Source organism: Lycium ferocissimum, chromosome 8, assembly GCF_029784015.1.
Source record: "Lycium ferocissimum isolate CSIRO_LF1 chromosome 8, AGI_CSIRO_Lferr_CH_V1, whole genome shotgun sequence".
NCBI classification, from domain to species: Eukaryota; Viridiplantae; Streptophyta; class Magnoliopsida; order Solanales; family Solanaceae; genus Lycium; species Lycium ferocissimum.
Genome location: NC_081349.1, coordinates 42,253,230 through 42,260,890, shown reverse-complemented (window position 1 = coordinate 42,260,890; position 7,661 = coordinate 42,253,230).

Sequence of the window (7,661 nt, the reverse complement as noted above, 5' to 3'; positions counted from 1 at the left end):
TTAATGCTAATGTTTTTAAGATTTTAAGAACTTTTCCATTCCAAGAACTTGAGTAGTTCTAGAATCACCAACATAAATAAATCATTCTTCTTCTTGGGTGTAGAACACAAAACTATATTAGCACAAATATGCTTAGTAGCATCAAAGTCTAACACCCAATTTATCACTTTAACTTCACAAGATTTCTTGAGAAATAGTAACAATAATTTATATCATCTGCTTAGTCATATTTATTTTTTTCTTAGCGGGATTATCATTTCTCTGAATCTTCTACTACATTGAGGGGTATGATGACATAATTTTTCACACACAAATTAATAATTTTGAACTTGTAACCATGTTTCCCTTTTCTTCAATTTAAATACTATGAATTATAACGTGCCAACTTACCTTATTAGCATCAGCAATCTAAATAGAAATACCATTTATGCAAGAATGCTTCCAATAGCTGTACTGGACTAGAACCATCAAATACTCCATTCCATCCCTTGATGGCTATCATCAATTACACACACCCTGTGCTTCTCCGCCATCAACGCCATTGCTTGTTTTTTTTCCTCCCCCTCCCGACATAGATTAATTTTGAGTATTTTTCTTAAGAATATAGTCAAAGAAATATCCTTAAGATTGTTGGAAAACTTACGGAGAATACTCGATCACGAATATTGTAGATCATTCTTGAAAGCTTGAGGCATGTAGATTAAGATACTGTCTTAAGGATATTTCACCCGGTATGAGTGTATCCCCCAAGATTCAACAAGCTCTTCTAGTATAAAACTAGAAGCCAGAAGCTGACAAAGATTTATCTTATAGAAAACCCAGCACATGAAATAAAAGGACTTAAGTAAATGACTGAAGGATTTTTCTCTGTTGTTCCATACTTCAAAGAAAGCCAATGAGAATATTCATAGGCAGCGAAATGGTAGAGATTAACATACGATATGTGTAATCTTCTCAGACATAGTAAAAGTCATTCAAGTCTTATTTAAAGCTAATGAAGAATATTAAATTAACGTTTGGAACATAATGACTAATAATAGCCATTAAAGAATCTGTTACAAAGAAAAGCTAACGTTTGGATTGACTATCAAGGCTATTCAAGGCTTTGTATATTTGGCAATGAATTGTAATATTAAATCACTTAATAGCTAATTAACAATTTGGTCAACTTGAATAGTAAGACTCATTTGAATGATTAATGGAAAGAATTTAGACAAGAATTTCTTTTTGAGATATCACATGAATTTTTTCCGCACAATGCATCATAGCTAGATTTTTCACTGTGACAAACATATAAAGACAAATGCATACAATTTACATCAATTTTCGTTCTCTATCTTTAATGAAAAATGAGTTTACTTAATTAATATTAATTTTATTCTTGTTATCTGCTTATTTTCAAGTTGCTTGATTGGTATTGTTATAAATATTGGGTAACACTTCCAGGAAACTAACAATTTAAGTTGGGTACTATAAACACAAATGTCTGAAGTTTGACTCTTAAGTTGGGTAATTGCTATAAAGGTAAATTTCAGATGTACTACAATATTTGAAATTGGGCTCTGACTAGTTTAACGTCAGACATTTATGTCGGAAGTTTGTATGGCTAAAGTTTGGTCATATATGGCTAATATTTCAATCATCCAAATTTATCTTGTCAATAATCCTACAACTTCAGACAAAAATGTAGAAAGTTTGATGCTAAAGTTCATATACGAATTTTTGCAAATTCAATCACAAATACCTAAAGTTGGTTTCGAAGTGGATATATAAACTTGCAAAAATTTATGGTGACTGTTGCTTAAATAGTAGACCCTAAACCGGTTATTTGTGCACTTCCCCTTTTTAAGTCTTTGGATAAGTCATGACTTATGGCTTTAATTTCCATTTTCCTCAAAGAAGAACGACTTTAACTTTGTCGTCGACTTCACCTAACAACCTTAGTAAGTCAGATCAAGGATATTATGAATTAAAGAATATTATCTAGTTATATAATTGGATCATCTAACAAGTCAATTCTAAAGATAGAGAACCCTGAGAAATCAAATCTATTTTTTATATGTCTGAATCATAGAGACTATTCTTCTGGCAAAATTAAAACGTGATTTTCGATCTTTTTTTTTATTAAACTTCAAAGGAAACTTTCTTGTGTCATTTGGTCATATACATATTTACAATGGTGGGCTTGAAGTAGAATTCAAACAACCCAATAGCTTAATTAACTAAAAAATTCACCAGTTGCCCCTTTAGGAACAGTTGTTTAGTAAATGATTCTCTTTTTATTTATTTTTTAATTTATGAACCTTTTTTACCACGGTCTAGTAATCCCTTTTGAGCATACTTAAAATATTTTAAGAAAACTTTAGATCACGGTCTAAAATATTATAAGTTATTGTAAACGTTAAATGATAGTGTAATGTTTTGGTTGTACAATTAAGAAATAAATGAGCAAATATTAGACCCGAGTCTATAAATGATAGTGTAATGTTTTGTTTGTAAGATTAAGAAATAAATTAGAAAATATTAGACCCGAGTCTAATTTTGTCCCGAAGGGTAATATCCTAACGGTTATATTTGCACAATTTTAAAAAATTAGAACAAAATCTAAATGGACCCCCAAAAAGAGATATTTGGTAAAGAGTCCTTAATTAAGCCTTAAGCCCAATTCAGAAATGGGCTAGCAACCAAACTGTAAATTGTCCTTCGTTGGGGTTGGTCTTTAATTTTTGTCCCTCAAATTGCTTTGATGCTTTAATTTTTTTCCTCAAATTCTTTGATGCTTTAATTTTTTGTCGCTTGGCTTAAATGGGGTTCGGGTTTGAACCCTAGCTTAGTCATAAAAATAAAATAAAAAATCGCAAATCAAGGCTTTATAAAAGTACGCTTTACGACACTTTTTAAGCATAACTAAAATCTATTTGGATACGACAAACTTTGCCTTATAAGGCAAATTTTTAGTTATGCCTTAAGGAAAAGTCTGCCTTATGCGGCAAACTTTAGTTAAGGCGTAACTAAAAGTCTGCCGGAGACGGTAGACTTTGCCTTATAAGGCAAAACTGCATAAGGCAGACATTTTGCAAAGCCTTGCCTTGCGAAATTATTATTTTTTTGGTGACGGGGGTTCGAACGAGAACCTCGGGGGTATTTTCACCTTGTAAGCGAAGGGTAAAAATTAAAGACTAGCAATTTGAGGGCCAAAAATTAAAGACCACCCCAAAAGAAGGAGAATCCGCGAAAAAAAAAAAAAAAAAAAAAACTTAAAAGTGAAAAGGACACAAATGGCCATTCGGGTGAAACTATTGACACCCGATGGCCCAAGAATCTTAAAAGTCATTCTTTAGCCTTTTCAAAATAATTTTATTTTCTATCCATTTTTCAACAAATTTCAATATATGTATATAAATTGTATCATTGTTGTATATGTATTACTACTGTATATGTATAAAAAATGTATCATACATATAGAAACTGTATCATTGTTGTATAGAATATGTATCTCAACTGTATATGTATAGAAAAAATGTATCACACATATAGAATTGTATCATTATCGTATAGAATATATATCCCTAAAGCATATGTATAGAAAATATATCGTTGTTGTATAATAAATATATAGTCAACGTATAATTTATGTTTAATAAATTTATAATTAATGTATACGTAGAAAATATATCATTGGTGTATAATTTGTGTTTAATAAATGTATAATTAATGTATACTTACTAATTATACACATATTATACATGCTTTGGAATATTATTTGAAAGCTCAATATGAAATTTTTTCGTCGATCTTTAGTCGCCACAAATAGTCATGTTCTTTTGTAGCGAACCTTTTAGTGACGACACTTTGCTCTTTTGTGGCGACGTCTGATTTTTTTTTTATTTTTTTTTTGGTAGTGAATGGGCTGGGCAGCTAGCGCTTGGCATCAATTTGGATCGAACGGACAACTTGGGTCATTTGCTTAAAATGGGGCTTTTTTTTCCTGGTGGTCATACCATGTACTTTTCCCAACTTAAAAACTTAAAACCACAAGTAAATCCTAAATCTTCTTCCTATCTTCGAAGAAATTGTCTTTAATTTCTACCCTTGAAATGGGTTGATCTTTAATTTTTGCTCTTAGCAATCGAACTTATTCCTAGCGGGGCATAACTTATGAGATATTATGATGCAAATACATAACCCTATGCCGTGAAAAAGTTGTTCGCCTTGAGGGGTAAAAATTTAAAGACCTGCACAAATAGGGTCAGAAGTTCAAATGACCCTCTATCTTCGTCCACTTTGTATAATAGGGATAACTAGATAAGGCATATACGAACTTCCCTGAACTATGACAAAATTTTCAGTTACACACCTAAACTATGCAAGGGTTCTATACACAAGATAAAGAAGAAAACTTGTGCAAAATACCAACTTTACAAGTATGACTGCTTCATAAATGAAGGAAACCTCTCTCTGCAGAATATCAAGAATAATTATTAGATATCAAAACGAGTTATGCAGCTTCGTAGATACAAAAATCAATGCAAAACTACACTTGATTGTGCAATAACATAATCTTAATAGATACAACAAGTTAAATACGAAAACCAGTGCAATCTTGACAATTAAGTTCAGAGGAGTAATAGGACTCTCGCATAGTTCAGGGGGATAATAGGACCTTGGTATAGTTTAGAGGTGTAAATAATACGGAAAAATTAATTTCAGGAGGTAATAGGACCCTCGCATAATTTAGGCATGTAACTGGCCATTTTGCCATAGTTGAGTGGTTCTTATGTCTTATCCCTAATTTTTTGGCAATGGGATTCTGCTTCTACGTACTTCTAAGTATACAAAGAATTACATCCAAAGGAGTATAATGGGATTTGAACACACACAATTACCAGTTACTAGCATAATAAGAGGGTTAAGCTCTTAGTGCGAAGTTTTTTTTTTTTTTTTTTTTTTTTTTTCTCGACCAAATTGTTCGGTATCCTCGTGAAGCCCAGTATATTCGGATTCTGCCCGGGTAAAATTCATTTCTGAGAAGCATTTCCCTGCAACCGTCGATTTTCCATACCTGGGGCTCGAACACCGAGACCTGCGATTAAGGGAGGAAAGGCTTGACTACATCCATCGCACCACTTCCTTTGGCGGTAGTGCAAAGTATTTTTTAATCATCATGCAATTCGTACTCGAATAGTTTATTTGTTGTTCCAGGTGTGTTAAGTCAGAAATTATGGACACACATAAAAACGGAAGGAAAGGAGCAAAACGTATGTTTTGTAGAAAAAGTGACAATATTTTGTCACTCAAAGAAACAGATGTGATGAAAACAAATAGGTGCCAGAATTTAAAGATTAAATTTTTAACAACATTTGTAAAGTTTAATAAGGTGTTCTGATTCATTTTGGGTCATTTGCACGATTACCTTCAAAGGCACTGGTCTTTAATTTTTGCCCCTCAAATTGTTGGTCTCTAATATTTGCCCTTTGCCTAATACCCCGAAGTTCTGGGATCGAATCCCGACTCAGTCAAAAAAAAAAATCGCAAGTCAGAGGTTTATAGCAAAATTAGGCCTATTCGAGCAAAAGTTAATCTTAAGGTAGAGGTTTGCCTTAAGACAGGCTTTTGTCCAAACTTTGCCTTATAAGGTCCAAACTCTACCTTGAATCCAAAACTAGCCCGACGAATCCAGAAGTCTGGCATGCGATTTTTTTTTAAAATTTTTGACTGAGCGGGGGTTCGAACCCAAAACTTATGAATTTTTAGACGAAGGGCAAAAATTAAAGACCAACAATTTGAGAGGTAAAAATTAAAGACCGGTGCCTTTGAAGGCATTTAGCGCAAAAAAATGATTCATTTTGTTCGATCGCACTAGTGAAAAAGATTAATACTTCACCACTAAGACTTATCATCTAGTGGTAGTAGCGGGAGCCTCTTAGGGGTCATTTGGTTTGAAAACAAGTCATGTTAGGATTAGTTATTATCATGATATTATTTCTATTGTTTGGTTTGTCTTATTAAAAATAATATGCATTGCATAATTTCTAAGTAAAAGTTATTTGTTTACAAAAATATCCTCCACCTTATAATAGAAAAAGGGGACCTCAGAGGTACTTTGTCTTTTTTCATTATTTTATCCAAGGATAACTAGTCTTGCCACTATTAATCCATCATCTGGTCCCAGTACTTTTTCAAATCCTTAAATAACTTATTCAAGAATTAATAACCAAACAAGAGATAAGACAGCACGAAATTTTTATCTAAAGACTATTTATGCTTGTCCAGCATACCAAACGAGCCCTTAGATAATAGGTATGATTTCAGCTTCCATTGCTTCCTTTCTCTTGTTGAGATCAAAATAATCAGGGTGTCACACGGAAGCTTATAATTGCAAACCTTGAACGACGATAAATCAAACGACAAAAAAAATTATATTCAGAGAAGCATATTATTCTAATATGGTTTGGCTAATTGGCTTATATATGGGACAACTAATATAAAAGCATAATATCCTATTGAGAGCATAATCTCCCCCTAAACAAGACTCTTTAATGACTACATTGTGGATGTTATTGTGTTATTAAATGAGAAGAAATAATGTTCTATTTATAAAAGTTCAAAACTTCTCCTCCAAGAAAATGAATAAATATGATAGAATCATTTTTCACGAAAAAAACTTTTTCTATCGAGAAATCTCTTTTGAAGTAAAACACAACTATGATAAAATTTAAATAAGGTAGAAAATTCAAAGCAAACTCCAACATCTCTTTCCTCTTCCCTTTCCCTAATCCCCATACCAAAATTGTATTTTTCTATTTCTGTGTCTATTGACAATATTGAAATGGATTTCATTTGAATATGTACTTGTACATTTTCACTAGCACAAGGGTACTTCTTACTTAAAGACTCGCTTTCCGTGCTCTTTTCAAAGATAGACTATTCTATCAACGGAAAGATTCTGGTTTTTTTTTTTTTTTTTTTTTATTTACAAAGAAATGATCTTCCTCGTCAAAAACTTGGACACTTGTGTACTTACTATTTCTCATCACTGGAAAAAAACGATTAAGAATTTCGAGACTCTAAAAAAAACATAAGAGTGCAACCTACGCCTCTTTTATCTCCCCCTTTTTTAGCTGGTGGTATTGCCTTATCATATTGGGATCTTTTAAATAAGCATATATTATATATTCTTTCCCTCCAAGCACTTACCAGTTTACCATTTGAAAAATACTACTCCTGAAGAACCGAGCAGAAGTCATAATGAAAGGGAGAAGATTATAACATGTTAATTTGATTAGTACGTGGTATTATGTTAGTCATTGTTGAAAGTGTTTACCCCGAAATTGGGTAATAAGTTGAATTTGTAAATGAGATATAGGATATGTGGGCACTTTAATCTATTTTTTGATAAACGAAGAACGTATATGTAAGTTTGCTTATATATGACGTAAGTGTACGTAAATCAATGTGCTAATGACTTGGACGAATATGTTGGGATTATGGATTTGAGCTAAGATATTTATGTATATTTCCGTGCAATGTTGAATAATATGATTCAATGAATTATATAGCTATAAACCGGACCAAAATCAGAGAGAGTGAGAGGGAGAGAGAGAAAGCTTCAATATATATTCAAATACAATGCTTTCGGACCGAAAAGTCAACCCCTAAAA